Below are 16,939 nucleotides of genomic sequence, written 5' to 3' on the forward strand. Positions count from 1 at the left end.
ATCTATGGTTGTAGGAAGTTCCAATGATGTGACACAAGATGTTAGCTCCTGTGATTGCTTCTCCAAGCTATATCAGTTTTCCATAATATTAGAAAAGCACACAATTTTCATCTTGAAGTTGTATAAATGGTTCTCTATTAATCATCATGAGATGAAAAATAGAGTTGACCTCTTCTTCTAATTATTCTCCCATGTTAGGCCAAATAACACGCTCTTGATCAAGCTAAGGTTGCACAGGTGAATACAAACCAAGAGTTTTAGTAGAATTCCCATCAGAAATAGTCATGTCCCCTGACCGACATCCAATATATGCATCAACTGTAGCAAGCCAAGGTTGCCCTAGAATGAATGGATATTCTCCCAATGTGGCCTTAGGAGATAACATCATGAAATCTGTTGGTATTCCCAAGAATCCAATGTAACTACAACATCTTCTATCACACCATCAAGTCAAACAATGGAGCTATCAGTAAGCTGTAGGACTGTGGGAGTAGGTCGAAGATTGGTTATGTTAAGTTGCTGCATGATGTCCTTAGTCATGCCATTAAAGGCAGCTCCTAGATCTATTAGAACATTCTTAATCTGAGTACCATTAATGACTATTCCCACAATAGGGCTACCTGGATCAGAGTACTTAGGTATTTTAACCTTACCCAATATAATATCAGCTAGTTGTCCCATCACATGGACTATTTGTGGGTCCTTTTTACGACCAGATTTCTTCAAACATGCTTCCTTAATGACCTTACTATAGATCGGGACATCCTTGATATCCTGAAATAATGGAATCTTAACACATGTGTTTTAGCTGATCAATAAGATCAAAAGTTACGTCCTCACTTTTCTTAGTCTCCTTAGCTTGTAACCTCTAAAAAACTAGAGGTATTCTATTCACTGGAGGTGAAGTTCTAGACTGCTGGGCTTGGGTAGACTGAGCTGGCTATTTTGGAGGGTTATTTGATATGGCTTGATCTTATGGTACTTCAATAATTACTGGAGAAGATGGATTAGGCAATGTTGTCCCTAACCTAAGATGAATATCACTTATGTTAAGAGAATATGCAGGGTACTGGTTAGGATCAACATAAGAGACTTGTTGCTGTGGTTGGGGCTTACTATTTGGATTTGGTATGGGATGAGATGACAAATGAGTAGTAGAGTGGCATTAGGAGTAGGGGTTGGCATTATTGCAGGCTATTGTGGTGGTTAAGGTGGCTGCAAATAAGCAGAAGGTTGATTTGACTATTGCTGACTTTGTCTCCATTGAGAAGTTGGTTGCCAATTTCCCTTTGGAGGCTACCATGACCCTTGAGGTTGAGACTAATTTTCATATGGCTACTACCATTTGGATGAAGGATTGGAATAATTTGACCACGAACCTTGGGGATTATACCAATATTGAGGTGAAAAATTCCCAAAATTTTGAACATATGGAGGTTGCCACAGATTATTTTGTGCATAATAATTCTTATTATAACCAACAAAAGATAATGGATCAGGAGGCATACCTTGTCTTGGGTCCCATGGCCTTCTTTGAGAAACATAGAAGAGTTGTTCATCATCTCCATGCACTGGCATAAACTCAGGAACATGGTGATTATCAAGATTAGAAACTAACTTACACCTCCAGTCCTTCTTCTTTTGCCTACAGTGTGGACAAAACTCTACGAGCATTGCTTCAGCTTCTTCATGCTTCTTCTTGGCTTGAAGTGTGTCCAAATGAGTGGCCATGTTATTTATAATATCCTCCTTAAAATCCTTCATAAGATGGCTTAATTCCATTCGGGAAACTCCATTGCTTGATGTTTATGAAGACATTTCAGGCTTATAACGCCTATTCTTCTTAGTAGTGGCCCTGAAATACTTTTGACGGATTTGGTCGATCTCATTCCATGATTATTGAGTTATATCTCCACCTCCCATAAGGTCTAGGGCATCTGTGCATCCTTCACTAATTCCTCTCAGAAATATCATCTTGAGAGATTCTTCATTTAAAGTACTGTGTTTAGACTTCTTAAAACAAAATAGAAATCTCTCAAGGTAGTCTTCTATACTCTCATCCTCCTTCTGTGTCATTCTAAAGATATCATCTCCATGGTGGTTAGTTCCCCCACAACAATCCTTATATTTCTCAAGAAACAATCATTTCATCTCATCCCATGTATTGATTGAGCTATTCTCTAAACTCATAAACCATCTCAGGGCAGGCTCTTTCAAAGTATTAGGAAATAGTTTAAGTCTATGGGGATCTGTAGTGTAATCATAGCTCCTACAAAGGACATCAAATTCAAACAAGAAAGTTTTTGGGTCTTCTGTAACTAGCCCATAAAATTTAGGCAAAGAAGAAGCTGAAATGTTCTTGAGGTTAGCATTGTCACACTGATAAGAAATGGGAAATTCAAATGTTGGGTTAACAGGTGAATTGCTGCTACCTGGAGGTGGGGGATTACCTCCACCGTCTAGTGGATTAGCTCCACCTCCTCATTCTGCCATTGGTCCTTGGTGAAAAACTAAAGGGTAATGATCCTCTTTAGGTGGCGCAAAAAGAAAATGAAGGTCATTTTCTAGAAGTTCAAATGAAGGATAGTCCGAATTATCTGGGGCTTCATAAAGTGTAGCAAAATGATTTACATCTGGTGCTTCATATGTATTGAGTCCTCTATGATCAGGGTGATTAGGAAGGAATCTACCACAAACATCTCTTCTTCTTCTTCTATGCATGCAGATTTAGAAAAATACTTAACAACTTATCTTAACTATCAAAACATAATTCTAACTGAAAACTTGAAAACCCATGACTATGACAGGTTCTTAGTTTGGCACCATCCCTGACAATGATGCCAAAAATGTCTACCTTGCCAATTAGGATAATAACTAGACTTCAATCCTTAACTCAATGACTGGACATCCATTCTGAATAGCAATCATTCCTATGGCTGAGGTTCATTTACTTGTCAACCTAGGGACGTATTACTTGAAATGGACCAACACTATTTGTGCACTAAGTTCTACTGAAAGCCATTCTATCCTACTGCAGCAAATGAAGTTACTGAAACAAACATACAAAGATGCAACAACTAAATGGATACAAGAAATATTAACACTGAAAGATGATTTAAATGAATAATTGTTATCTATTTTCAAAGCTAGCAAACAAGAACTACACTGTCTGCTTTGGTTGTAGGAATAGTCACAAGATCTGGTTCTAGTGGCTACAGGAACAGTCAATTTCCAAAACAACTACTACAACAAAAGAAAACTTAATTCAATAGATACACAAGATTACTCACCAAGTGGACACCCTTGGATGAGCATACCTAGATTTCAAATGCTTCTATATGCTTCGAATAACATAACTTTATTCATCATCTCCAAAAGATGTTGCAATACATAAAACAAGGAAAATACTACTTAGCTCTAAAAACTTTGTCTAACCTCTGCGAAGAGGTTTAGAACTTTATTTATAAGAAGATTATAACAAACTCTTAACTACCTAGATCATGCCCATGAGAATAGGTGGAAACTTTTATTACAACAAGGAAGAAGTCAATCACAAAGTTCGCGGGACTTTCATCATTACACAACCAGGAATATAGCATGATGGTTTTCACTAGATTGTGGCCTACTGAAGATAGTCATAAATAAATCTGGAACTGCCTCACTATTCTTCAGCCACCCCACTTGAACACCATCTCCCTTATTGTCTTTAATGCTCTCAACCGCATTGAGATATCTCTAACGGTTTGCATGGCACTATCCTCCAAACTGGTATAGCTTGACCGCTTCTGCAACTACTTATTTATTCTTGCATCAAGGGTTAGTGAATGCAAACACATACGTATTGATTTCCTATCAACCATAACTTTTATGAATCCATACATGAAATTATAATATTAATTCACATAGCTACATGAATATTTAGCCAAAATAATACAAGGTTCAATAGGTTCGATTAATATTCAATATGCACACAGTCAAAACTCTAATATACCTTATGACCTTCACATTGTTTGATAACACAAATTAAATCATGAAAAACATAACAAACATGGACACAAAAAGAGATATTATTTCAACTCATCCCTTAGGAGTTTCCATTGATGGCAATTCAGTTCAGAAATCATATCCGGTGTACATAGATTTGATTTATCGGAAGTTGAATTATCACGAGGCATAAGTTTGGAAAGTGGAATACAGTAATCGATAGAGTATGAGTATAGTGTGTAGATCTTGATTTTGGTTGTGGTAATCAAGGTAGATGATTCGAGGTTTGAGGTAGCTTATTCTATAATCCTAGTTTTCGATGTTGATTCATGAGCGAGATTGAAGGTCAAGAATCTGGTAACTGAGGAAGACCATAGCTATTTTGATGTAACATGTGATCCAGAATCTTTGGGATGATTTTGGTGATTGGTTTCGAGTTCATGGAGATTGGGCCGACATATGTGAAGCTTATTATCATCTTGTTTAGATATGCATATTGATTTGTGAATGGATTGAGCCGACTTGTTGATACATCTTTCATGTTGCGTGTTATACGGTTTTTGGAAGCCGACATGAAAATTGATTTGTTTTGTTGATGTGGATATATAAGATCGACTTGCATGATCATTTTGGTATTGTAGATGTTTGATAGATGTGTGAATGTTGATATGTGATGAGAAAATGAGCATCAGTGTGTAGATTTGGTGCTCCGGTATGTGACTGTGCAGCAAAACAGGGCAAATAAGTAGAACAGAGGAAGAGAATTAGATTGTGCTTAATTGGAACTACAATTTGGCATTAGTAGATGTTATTCTTCAGTTTAGACACTATTTTAATATGTTGTAATCATTTGTAGGACAATGAGTCCTCCGGGTTGTAGCCCTCTTTTATATTTGAGCAGTGTGCTCTAGGCAGTGAGCCCGAATTCAAGTACATTCCTATTTTTGTAATATTATCATGCTCTTGATCAAAGTATGATAATATTGTGGGTTCAAATCCCACTGTGGTTTTTCCCTTTCGGGGTTTCCACGTAAAAATATTGGTGTTATGGTTAAAAATATTGGTGTTATGGTTTTGTGGTTGATTGGTTTATGTTTCTGCACTTTACTTTCATTCTTATGCATCTGATGGTTTAATAATCATTTTAATAAGTTTGTGAATTGTAGACACTGATTTACCCCCCCCCCCCTCTCAATGTTCATTTATTCCAACAGATGGTTTATCCAATGTTGCAAGGCTTTGTTGTTGTCCATTGGGAAAATTGATGAGAAAATCATAGTGACAAATTCATTTGCTAACAATATTTAAATCCCCATCAATCAGGTGGAAATATAAAGGCCAAACTAAAAGCATTTTATCTACACTATCTAGTGATCCCATCTATCAATACATGGGACTGGTCCATAGGCATTTGTTAAGAAAGAGTGAAAATTTGAAGTTATACTCTTGAATTTGCAAGTGAGCATTTGTCTTTCTTCCACAACCCTTTATAAAATAACTCCCTATGGCCTCCACAAAATGATCAATCCACCTGAAGCACCATCCAATGGAACACATTCACCTTGCCAAAGATTGAGTTTCATCCTAAACTTATCATTCTCTTCATTGTTTATTTTAGTTTCTTGAAGTATTACTATATCCACATCCACTCTCTCCAATTGTTTCTTGGCCAACCTTTGTTTTTTAGGGGATATAATGCCCCTAACATTCCAAAATATGAGCCTCATAGCTCCTTGGGAAGGGGAACACCCTTCCCTATTCTCAAAAGTCTTGTGATCTTTACCTGGCCCTCCATATCACCATATTCTTTCATCTTCTACTGTAAGGTTTTCCTTCCTTGTCTCTTTTTTTCACCACAATCAAGAAATGTGTTGTTTTCCCTTTCCTATCTAATACTTAACTTTTCAAATATTTTATGCACCATTGAGCCCTCTTTCACATTTATCTATTTGAGGCTCGAGTATCTTCTATTGCCCTTTCATCCTCCACATCCTTTTGATCTTCCTCTTCTCCTAATGTGTCCATCTCAAACTCTTTCCCTTTTATACCGAGGCATTGTAGATTAGGTGTGCTAAAAAAGATCCACAATGAGATGCATCTCTTCTCTTTCAATTTCTTCTTCAATATTACTCATAGTCTTTTCTTCTCTATTTATGGGGGTTGTGGTGGTTTGTTGAAGATCTCCTTTTTTGATTTTAGTTTCAATTATAAAACCACACTTGTTACCTTCTATAATCTCCTTCATCTCCTTCTTATTGACATTATTTTGATATCTAAGAGTATCAAAGGGTAGATTGCCTAGTAATGTAGGGCTTGGTGTGTGTATTCCCTCTAAGATTTGCCTTATATTATAATTTCGACCCCCACTTCATTCACCCTCCCTATGGGGTCCTTGTTTCTACCATTGCAAGGGTCACCTTGGTTGGATACTTGAAATCTATGCTTTGCCTAGCTTCTTCTTGATATTTTTCCACCTATGTGAAGGTCACAATCAAGGGACACTCATACATGTTCTCTCTATTGATCAATTGTGACCTTCAAATTAGGATCTTCATATTCTTGACTAATTAGAGAGTTTTCCTAATGCCTCTTCTCCTCATCATGTTTTTTTTTCAATGTTATCTTTTGCCTCAAAATGTCATACTAAGTCATGATTTCAAGATCCTCCTAGATACCATCCACCAAATCTATTTCAATTCAGATCCTTACATAGGATCTATCATCCCCTATCCTAATCTTTTCATTTTCCTTAATGAAGGAACCTAGTTGTTTCCCATTTGCTCTCAATGTCTCTTTATGCCAAAATTGTGAAGGTAGATTATAGAGTCTGGACCATGCATGTTCTCTCCCAATTTTGAATCCTATTGGGTTAAAATTCAATTTACAATCCAATATGAAGAAGCCTATTTCATCCATAAATAGGTTATCTTTCTTCAAAATTTCTTCCTTAACCTCCTAAAATGCACTTCATGAGAAAAAAAAAACACAATATTGTAGGCCCTTGACTATAATTAGACCCCCTCCCATCTTTCCACCATCCAATAATTTTTTTCTTTGAGGACCCTCTCCTCATTCATTTTACAAAAAAGGATCTCCATTTTATTTGATCAATATTGCATTCCAGAAGTTTTGATAGCATAGTTATTGCCTTGCTCTAAGGTGGTTGGATGTTGTATGTGTTTTCTTTTCTATTTCCTTTTGGGAAATCCTCTTCCTTTTTGATTCCATTCCATTCATCCTTGTTGAAGCTATTCCAACCAACTCAATCTCTATAATGCAAATCCCTAAGCCTTCCATCATGCAAAAAAATCTTCTCTTCCGATTCCTTTCTTATAACTTTGGGATTTTACCGAGGGGAATGTGATTGGCTCTTGTAGAAAATGGAGGGGTCTCCTCTCTTCATATTAAGTTCCAATCATCCTTTATTCTCTTTTCTCCATTTCAACCCTTTCATTTATCGATATGCTCTTCTCTTCTCCTGCTTGCATTTGTTGTGAAGTACACCATCTCTATCCTTTAAATATTATACATTTCTTTTAGTTATTAATGTTTCCCCTTTTTATAAATATTAAAAATAAAAATTTCATGTTAGTGTATGATTATCTTAATCAAATTTAATTTTTGAAAGTAGTTTAATTAAGACACTATGATTATCTTAATCAAATTTAATTTTTGAAAGTAGTTTAATTAAGACACTACAATCATAAGAGGAAATAAAAGAGTATATATCATTATTTATGTTTATTAACCATCATATTGTTCATTTACTTATGGTAAATGGTATCACATATGTCTTCTTATGCTTATTGTAGTTTGATTCAATCTCCTTTAGCATACTAATAAGGGCAGTTTAATTTTGACACTAAATGTTTCATTAACCTAAAGTGAATCTAGCTATTGTGTACCTAAAAACTTTTTATTTATTTCATTTTTCCTCTTTTCCTGTATAATTAAGCTAGACTCCTATGGATGTGCTTTCTTCTTATCTTAACTTCCTCTCCAAGTTTTCCTAATATTGTTATGATAATTGTTGGTGTAAGTTTATATTTTTATCTTCATTTATGAGATTAATTTTATAGTTTTAGAATAATCACTTTCTTAGGTGGTGAGTTGGTAGTTAGAGAGGTTGTTATCTGTCAAAGTTTATTGTGAATTTTGAATAAACCTTTCCCTCAAATTTTGCAATTCGTCTTGTTCAAAATTCCTTTATACACTCATTATTTAATCAATGCGTAGATCATTTTTGCATCTAATTTCTTGTTAAATTAATATTGGAATTTCATCCAATTTTCTTGGCTCCATTTTCATGGTACTAGAGCAAGTCTAGGGAAAATGTTAATTTGACGTTTTCTATTAAATTGCCTTTAAGTAATGATTGATTTTGTGTACATATTAAAGATAAGGTGTTGTGAGAGATCATCAATTTGTGTAAGTCTATGCTTTTGTGTGCTCCTAAAGGCATAATGCATGAAGATTCATCCTATGTGAAGATTTCTTGTACAAAGGATACATGGAAAATTGATTTTGTAAATGATAAGTTGCTTTTAATACTTGCAAAATTTATTTTTAAAGTCATCTAGTATTTGTTAAAATATATTAATTTACCTTCAATTTGGTTGTGAATTTTGTCTATGTTGAAATATATGCAAAGGTGTCCAAAAATTTTTGTTTAAATTTGTAAAGTTATTTCAATATTGTCTACATTGAAATAATTACAAAGGTGTCTTAAATTTGTTGTCTAAATTTACAAAGGAATATTAAATTTTCTATTTGTGTTGAAACATTTAAAAAGGTGTCTTAAATTTGAAAAGGCATTTTTTGATTGCTATTGAAAAACATCTGTAAATACCCATTAATGGGTCCTGGAGGGTTAGTCCCCTGGCCGAACCAATAAAAAATGAGCCTAAATGGGAACCGCCAGCTAAGGAGTGGATTAAAATCAACTTTGATGGGGCGTCTAAGGGAAACCTGGGTATCTCTGGAGTGGGAGTAGTGGCAAGAGATGATAAGGGGATTATCTTATTCAAAGGGGTTCGACAACTTCAGAATGGGTCAAACAACGAAGCGAAAGCATAGGCGACACTAATGGCTACAGAATTGGCTATTAACATGAAAGTGTCCAAACTACATTTGGAAGGGGATTCCCAAGTAGTGATCAATGCAATAGTGAAAGGTACCACCCCTTCCTGGAAATTAGCTCATTGGGTAGAGATAATACGTGAAAAACTCACCTCATTTGAAGCTTTTTGGGTTTCCCACATCCGGAGAGGTGCGAACATAGTGGCGGATCTACTCTCAAATGCCGGATGTGATTTGTCAGATCAAGTGGCCAGATGGTGGAAGGGCAATGGGAGTGTTTGGTAGTGGTATTAATGCAGTTCATGAAAAGTTAAACAAGCAAGCAGGCTTGACGACTTGCAAGGACGAGTAATCAATCACACTGACTTGGTAATAAATGTAACAGTTCAAAGCACAGATATTGGTCCAAGACAATGGCAGAGGGTAGGAAATCTGATGTGAAATATCTTTCCATTTATTTCACAGATCATGCATTTATATCACGTCGCAAACGATGATGGATTTATTACAAATTTGATTATTGTGCATTGTATTTGCCAAAATCCGGTTTAATAAAGCTTGTTGGTGTCTTGCAGTCTAGTTTTCTGGTTTTTTGTAGGTTTCGAGCAGCTTTTAATGGAGGCAAATTTCACGCTCCGCATAGAGAAGAAATTGGTCTTGTTCCTGGGAAAGGTCTCAGACAAACTTTTGCAAGGTTTCTTCAAATACAAGGATGATAAGCTGTGGAGTGCAGCTAGATTGATGCTGGGGGAGGAATTGGTGTATATCCATTTCTGGTACAGAACAAACATGGAAGTCTATTCCCTGATAATGGCATGGGCGTGCGAATTCGAACCTGAAGTGTTTCAATCATTTTAAGCATTTCCCTCAAAAGGAAAGTATTTTTTTTTATCGGTAATGTTTTGATGTTTATTATTAGAATAATAAAAGCACTACAGTAAGAGAAAGTCATTTGACAAACAACCACCCACTTAACCCCCAAACCACCCAACATAAATTGTAGGAGAAAACAAAAAATAACCATCCACCCCAGCATCCCATCATCTCACGCCAAGTAGCAGTTATCGAGCGCAAAAAAGCTCATTGCAACATTGCCATTACAAAATTCCGTTGGCAATTCAAAAACAATAGACTAAGTATAATAGTTCTCAACTAATAACTAAACTAAGCATGAATTGAACAAAAAAATAAGGGTACTTCAGCCTCACCTTGGTCATTGGCGAGCTTCCTCCTCTTCCTTTACCACCACTGCATGCAAATCACCACTCGAACCATCTGTCGCCACTCCACCATTACTCGGAATCATTACAAGAGGTGCATTTCTCGCCACCATAGCCTCAGAAAAATGCCTAATTCTCAGCCTCAACCTCTGTCCATGCTTCTTTGCATCCTCTGTTTCCCCTTTTTATGTCGGATGATCTCTTCCAATTCCATAATTTGGACAAATAACTTCACTGCCTCCCATCCTCGCACTACAGTCTCCCGAAACCAAGTCTTCACTTGTTCTCTCCTTTGGAGGAAGGGGACATTCCTACACTTGTTTCTGAGTTCAACCTGCTCACCTGAAAGACCTTCAGACACATCAAATCCCCACCCTGACATTGCCCACTCAAGCATCAAGTCCTGTTGGACACAATGTACCACTCAGAGGGGGGTGAATTAGTGGTTCTCAATCTTTTTTATTTAACTTTCCTATGTGTGTATATTGGTTATCAAATCTAACACAATGCAAGCTTACTGATTAGAGAGGAGACTAATCACAAATGCATTCACACAAGAGGGAGATCACATAACACTGGCATATACGAGGAAAATCCAAGATGGGAAAAACCTCGGTGAGAAATGCTATTGGAGTCTACTGCTCTAATTCAGCCTCATAATGAATCTCTGATTACAAAATCTAGGGCACCAACCCCTACACCGAGATCCAACTCAGTGATTACAAAACATAATTGTATAGAAGTTAATAGACTTGTTACAAAAGGATTTTGTAACTCTTCAACAAATCTCTCTGCTGGATCTTCTATCTAGTTCACTGTCGATTCTACTCTTTGTCGGTTCTGCACTTTACCGATACTCTCTTCTCTCTGCTGCATTGCTTCTCTCCACCGGTTCTATCTTCTACCAGTTCCTTCTTGACTACTTTGCACTCTTTTACAACTCTTCTCTACCGGTTTGGTCACCACTGGTATATTTCTCTCACAAACTCACTTGCAGACTATTGGTTCCTCACCATTTCCGGTTGATCCTCTGAACCCGATTCACATTAACACACACTCAGTCTCTTTTCAGATACTTGTTGAGTACTTGCCTGATTTGCACTTACATGCAACAACATTACTCTTTCTTTCAGCAACACCCTTCAATGATTTTGGCTTGTGTATTTATAACCTGGTTTTCCCACCAAAAGCCAATTCAAATTTTGGGTGAATAGGGTTCCCTCATTGACCTCAAGGCATATCAAATCTAATCAGATCTCATTTGATCTAAGCTCCAAGACAACTATTTGTACATCACTGCCGTTAATGTGCCTTCCAATACATGTTTTCTAAACTTAGCAAACACAACCCTCTATATCAACCTGCATATGTCAAAATGCTATAAATATCTCAGTTGTTTCCTTCTTGAGGTCCTCTTGCAATTTGATTTCCTTGCTTCGATTCAGGTGCCAACAACTCCCTGATCTTTCTTTGTCGTTCACTCTTCCTCAAGCCACACTCCTCTATTCTGAACCACAAATCACGGGCTCCATATTAAATGCACAACTGTAGAAATACCTATCCCTACATGACACTTCACCGACCTCTGTGAGCTTGCCACTTCAACTCCATGTGGCTTCCAGGTTGATATCTAACTCAGCAAAGATCTATGTGTCGTCTAGACTCGATCATCGACAAAACACTCAACCGGTCCTTCCTTTCTGTCGGTATCTCACACTTTACGAGTTACCCTTCATGTCTACACTTTGTTGATCTATCGGTGGAACACCTTAACCGATCATCAGACATGTCTATCCATACCATGCTCATTCACATCAGGTAGGAGCACATCACTTAGCCTCTTTGCTTCCTTACCGATTCTCATGCTCACTGGTAGCCATCCTCATGACACCATGTAATCAACATTTGACTAATACCAACTAAGGGAACTATAAGCCGGTTGCACTCTCTCTCTGTAGTTGCTCCACTTTTCCTTATTCATCATCAGACTAGACATCATCTCAACCAGTTTGTCAAAGTGACAAACCCATCACTCTCCATCTATACAGGCAACTCATCACACCTTCTCTATTGGTCCAGTGCATATCCCTGATTTCATGCACTTGGGGCATTCTTATGATTCATCGGTAGATTTGGTGTGAGCCTTCAAACAACTACCTTTACCTCTCCTTCCTTATCTCATAGAACTATGATGCACACTATGCATAATAGGAGATAAGCTCCACTTACCGGTGGTAGTGAATCCTTGTCATTTGTATCCTGTAATGCACTCATTTGGCTTCCTTGTTTGTGCAACATATCATCAAACAGGCACATGTGATCTGGTGTGGGCACATTCATTGTCAGTCATCACTTCACATGGTGACTGCATCTTTATCCAGTGGGAATTCTGATGTTCTGCATTGACACAACATACTAGTAACCTGCACATTCTTCTCCTCCTATGTTGATGTGATTTAGGTAACATTATGCCTCTTCATCACAAACAACAACTCAATATTTTGCCCACTCTACTTATACACAAGTCATAAGCTTGCCGGTTGGCAACTACTCATTGTCAACACAACACTTACCAGTTGGCATCCTTTCCTTACCGGTGATAGACTGTATCGGTAACCTATCCATATCTTCCACACAAGTCAAACACTAACTTGTGTATCAGTGACTTAACTATGACTCCAATGGTCATTCCTTTGAATGACATTCTTCTTCTTTACCTTGCTGGTGCACTGCAAGACAAGGTGATATCAAGAATATCCATGACAGTGTTGCCCATACATCTCCTATACCGGTAGTCCTTCTATACTGGTTGACATCAATGACAACAATCTCCCCCTTTGGCATTGATGTCAACACATGTAGTATCTGACATATTACATAATCTCTCTCATCCTTTGTGTGATCCAACTCTCCCCCTTTGTATAATCCATGGATTCTCATACATGTAGTATGTTGTATACTATAAAATCTTTCTCCCCCTTTGACAACAATGGAAAAGGGCACTATCAGGATATCATTCTTCCTTGTATTTACCAGTCACTGTCATATATTTTTCTCCCCTTTTGCTCTACCAAATGCTTCTCCTCTTTTGATACCATGTGTTTCAATTTCTCAAGTTACAACTCTTGAGATGGAGGACTCAACCATCAACTGCCACCAATTTATCAACTACAAAGTGTATATACAAACCAGAAGCCTTTGCATATACAATTCTGAGACCAATTGCAGGAACATGTGTTAGTGAACAAAATTTACTTGCCGGTTAGACTGCATCATCTCCCCTTGACCAATTAGCTGATATCAAGTGTTGAAGCTAACACTGATACCAATTGTATCTTCTCTAATACCAACCATATGCTCTCCTATGCCGGTAAATCTCCCTTTTTGCAGACAACTCTTCCAGTGATCCAGTTGTGATTTCAATTTGATAGACATTAAAATATTTCACAAAATCGGATACCTCCAAAGCATAAACATACTGGTACAACCATAGAAACTTGCACATCCTTTGTGTCCAGCAAGTCTGATACACATCAAAAAACATGGCTGCCAACTCCCCCTAAGTCATACATCTCAGGTCCACACTGTCGGTCAGGTCCAAAATCAGAACTCCAAACTTCACTATGTACCAGTTGAGCTATGCATATGTGATCTTCCGATGATCTTTTAGTTTTATCATATCCACCACATCGTATGACATGATCTTGGATCTTCACAATGACATACAATGTCATCATCATGCCATGAATCACACCGGTTAGCCCAAAAACATGTATGCCTGCATGATCAATAACCAGGCCAACATATGTCATTCAAGTCTCATCAACACCACTTGAGACATAAAATCCACATTCCATGCTACCGGGGCTAATGCAATGATCTCAAACCTCATTGGCTTGCATAACCAACAAGTACCTATTAGCATTTATACTGGTAACATCCTGCACATACCGGTTTCCTGTACCAGTCCATCATCAATACCAAAGCACCTTCCTGTAACTCCTGACATTTTATGTCACTTTACATTTGAGTCAAATTATTAATCTTGTCATACATTGACATAAGAAATAGTGATCCAACTTTCATTTGTAGGTGTGTAGCCAGGGCAACCACTACACACACTTACCTTCTCATTTCCTCCAAGTCATACCGGCAACATCTTGATCTTCCATGTGTCCTTCTTTACTGAGGGGGTGAATGACAAGTTCAATATATTATTCCCCCTAAGATCGTGCATCTTCTTTAATCCTTAGGAGATATCACCTGTGCATTGAATACACATTGTCGGTCCATGGTTGCATCCTCTTGCTTCTTCCTCCATTCTTGCTTGGTCTCATTCTTCTTCCCATTTTCAATCTTGGGAGCAGGTCTTTCCTTTTTATGCTGGTGGGTCCTTTCATTTTGGGACTCTGTTGCATAACCAAAAGTGGTGCTATAGTAGCACACAACATTCATGCCAATCTCATTATTGGGTGACCTTTTAACATGCCGGTTAGACCATCTTCTTGTGGTCATCCCATTGTATCCTACTGCCAGAACCGATGGACCACTTGATCTTATAGGAACAAAACCTCTTCTACTTTTGTTCCATGCAACATTTTGTCTCTCAAATTCTCTATATCCATTTCTATGTTGATCATAGCTACTACACCGATAGTCATGTGATTGCAAGTTCATCCTTTTGTAGTTATGACTTTTATAGCCAAAGCCATTACACCTCCAACAGATGACATTCTTGATTCTAGGAAGAACATATTGTCTATTCCTAGACTTCATTTTGTATTCATCTATCCTATGGCCATATTCTTTGCATGCACAATAGTAACTGGGGAGAGGGGGCACATAACTTACAAATTTGTTTTGCCATGCTTGAGGAGATCTTACCGATTTAGTATCTCCATTTCTGCTTCTTTGGGGATGAATCTTGGAATGTCCACACTTTGCAACACTTCCATCCATTATCTCCTTTTCCCATACATGCTTTGTCTTGTGAGCAGTAGCATTTCCTTGTCTTCTACTGGGAGGAGGTCTTCTATGCTGTCTTCTCATGTTCTTGTTTTCGGTGAAGTTGCCTTCTCTCAACTTCCCTTTTCCTTTTGGATCTGCATTATTCATCCTTGCAGTACTGGTCTTCTTCTTCATGTCCTCACCGATTGTAGTCAGATCAATCTTCTTTCTTGGAGAATTTCTAACCATGAAGGTCTGACCCTTTCCATTTCCAATTGAGGAGACAAATTGAATATATTTGGGAGGTCTCCTTGCTTGCAGAGCATTCACCAGCTCTATATCCTAATCCTCTGGTATCCTTGGAATGTTTTTGCTGATTCAACATTTTGTCCAAGGCATCAATGCTGCCATCATACCGGTTTCTTACCTTGAGTTTATTTTTGCACTTCTCAAGGTCACTCCTCAGGTTCTCCATTTCCTCTTTCAACTTTTGACACTCTCTGTCTTTTGTCTCCACTTCTAGTTGCAGCTCCTCACATCTTCTTTCATCGACATCAAGGATATATTTCAATTTATCAGTCATTCCTTTGGCATCTTCAAGTTGAGTTGTCAACATGCAGACGTTTTTGTTTGACTCTTCAAGGCATGTTCTCAATTGATTACATTCTTCATGAACTAAATTTTTGTAACTCTTAAATTCATTTCTAATAGATTTTAGTTCACCAAGGGCACTTAGCAACTCACCTTCTAGATCAATTTCAGCTTTATTTTCTTCTTCATCTTCTTCATCACTGCCAAACACATCTTGCCGGTAGGATCTGTCTACCTTGTCACATTTTGATGTGTGCACTTCACTTTCTGTCTCTTGTGCCATGAAGAGATGTGTTTCCTCTTCATCAAAGTTGCAATAACTGACCGATCTAATATCAACACCTCCACATGTGTTTACTTTTTTGCTCTTCATGCTTCCACAATCTGATTCAACAGTGCATGGCTCATTTCCACAAAGCTTCTTTAGTCTATTTCATAGACTTTTTGCAGATCTTCACTTATCCACTTGTGCGGAAACATCATCAGTAAGTCCACTAAATATAGCCTTTAGTCTTCAACATTGCACTTAGATCTTCTTTCTACTTCATGACTGATGGGAGGACTAACTTTTCTAGGGAAGCCATTTACAACAAACATCCACACATCAATCCCTAGAGAGGATAGGTAGAATTCCATTCTATAACTCCAAATAGAATAGTTTGAACCATCAAAAACTGGAGCAGGGATTGACACTAAACAAACCATTGTATCGCTAAGCCAGAATCTACCCAAGCTAAAGAAAGCTCGTCTAACTGGGAACCTATTCTCTGATACTAATTGTTGGACACAATGTACCACTGAGAGGGGGGTGAATTAGTGGTTCTCAATATTTTTCCTTTAACTTTCCTATGTATGTATACTGGTTATAAAATCTAACACAATGCAGGCTTACCAGTTAGATAGGAGACTAATCACAAATGCATTCACACAAGAGGGACATCACATAACACCAACATATACGAGGAAAACCCAAGATGGGAAAAACCTTGGTGAGAAATGCTACTGGAGTCTACTACTCCAATCCAGCCTCACAATGAATATCTGATTACAATATTTAGGGCACCAACCCAAGGAGCACCAACCCCTGCACCAAGCTCCAACTTAGTGATTACAAAACA

Source organism: Cryptomeria japonica, chromosome 3 (assembly GCF_030272615.1).
Source record: "Cryptomeria japonica chromosome 3, Sugi_1.0, whole genome shotgun sequence".
Taxonomy (NCBI): Eukaryota; Viridiplantae; Streptophyta; class Pinopsida; order Cupressales; family Cupressaceae; genus Cryptomeria; species Cryptomeria japonica.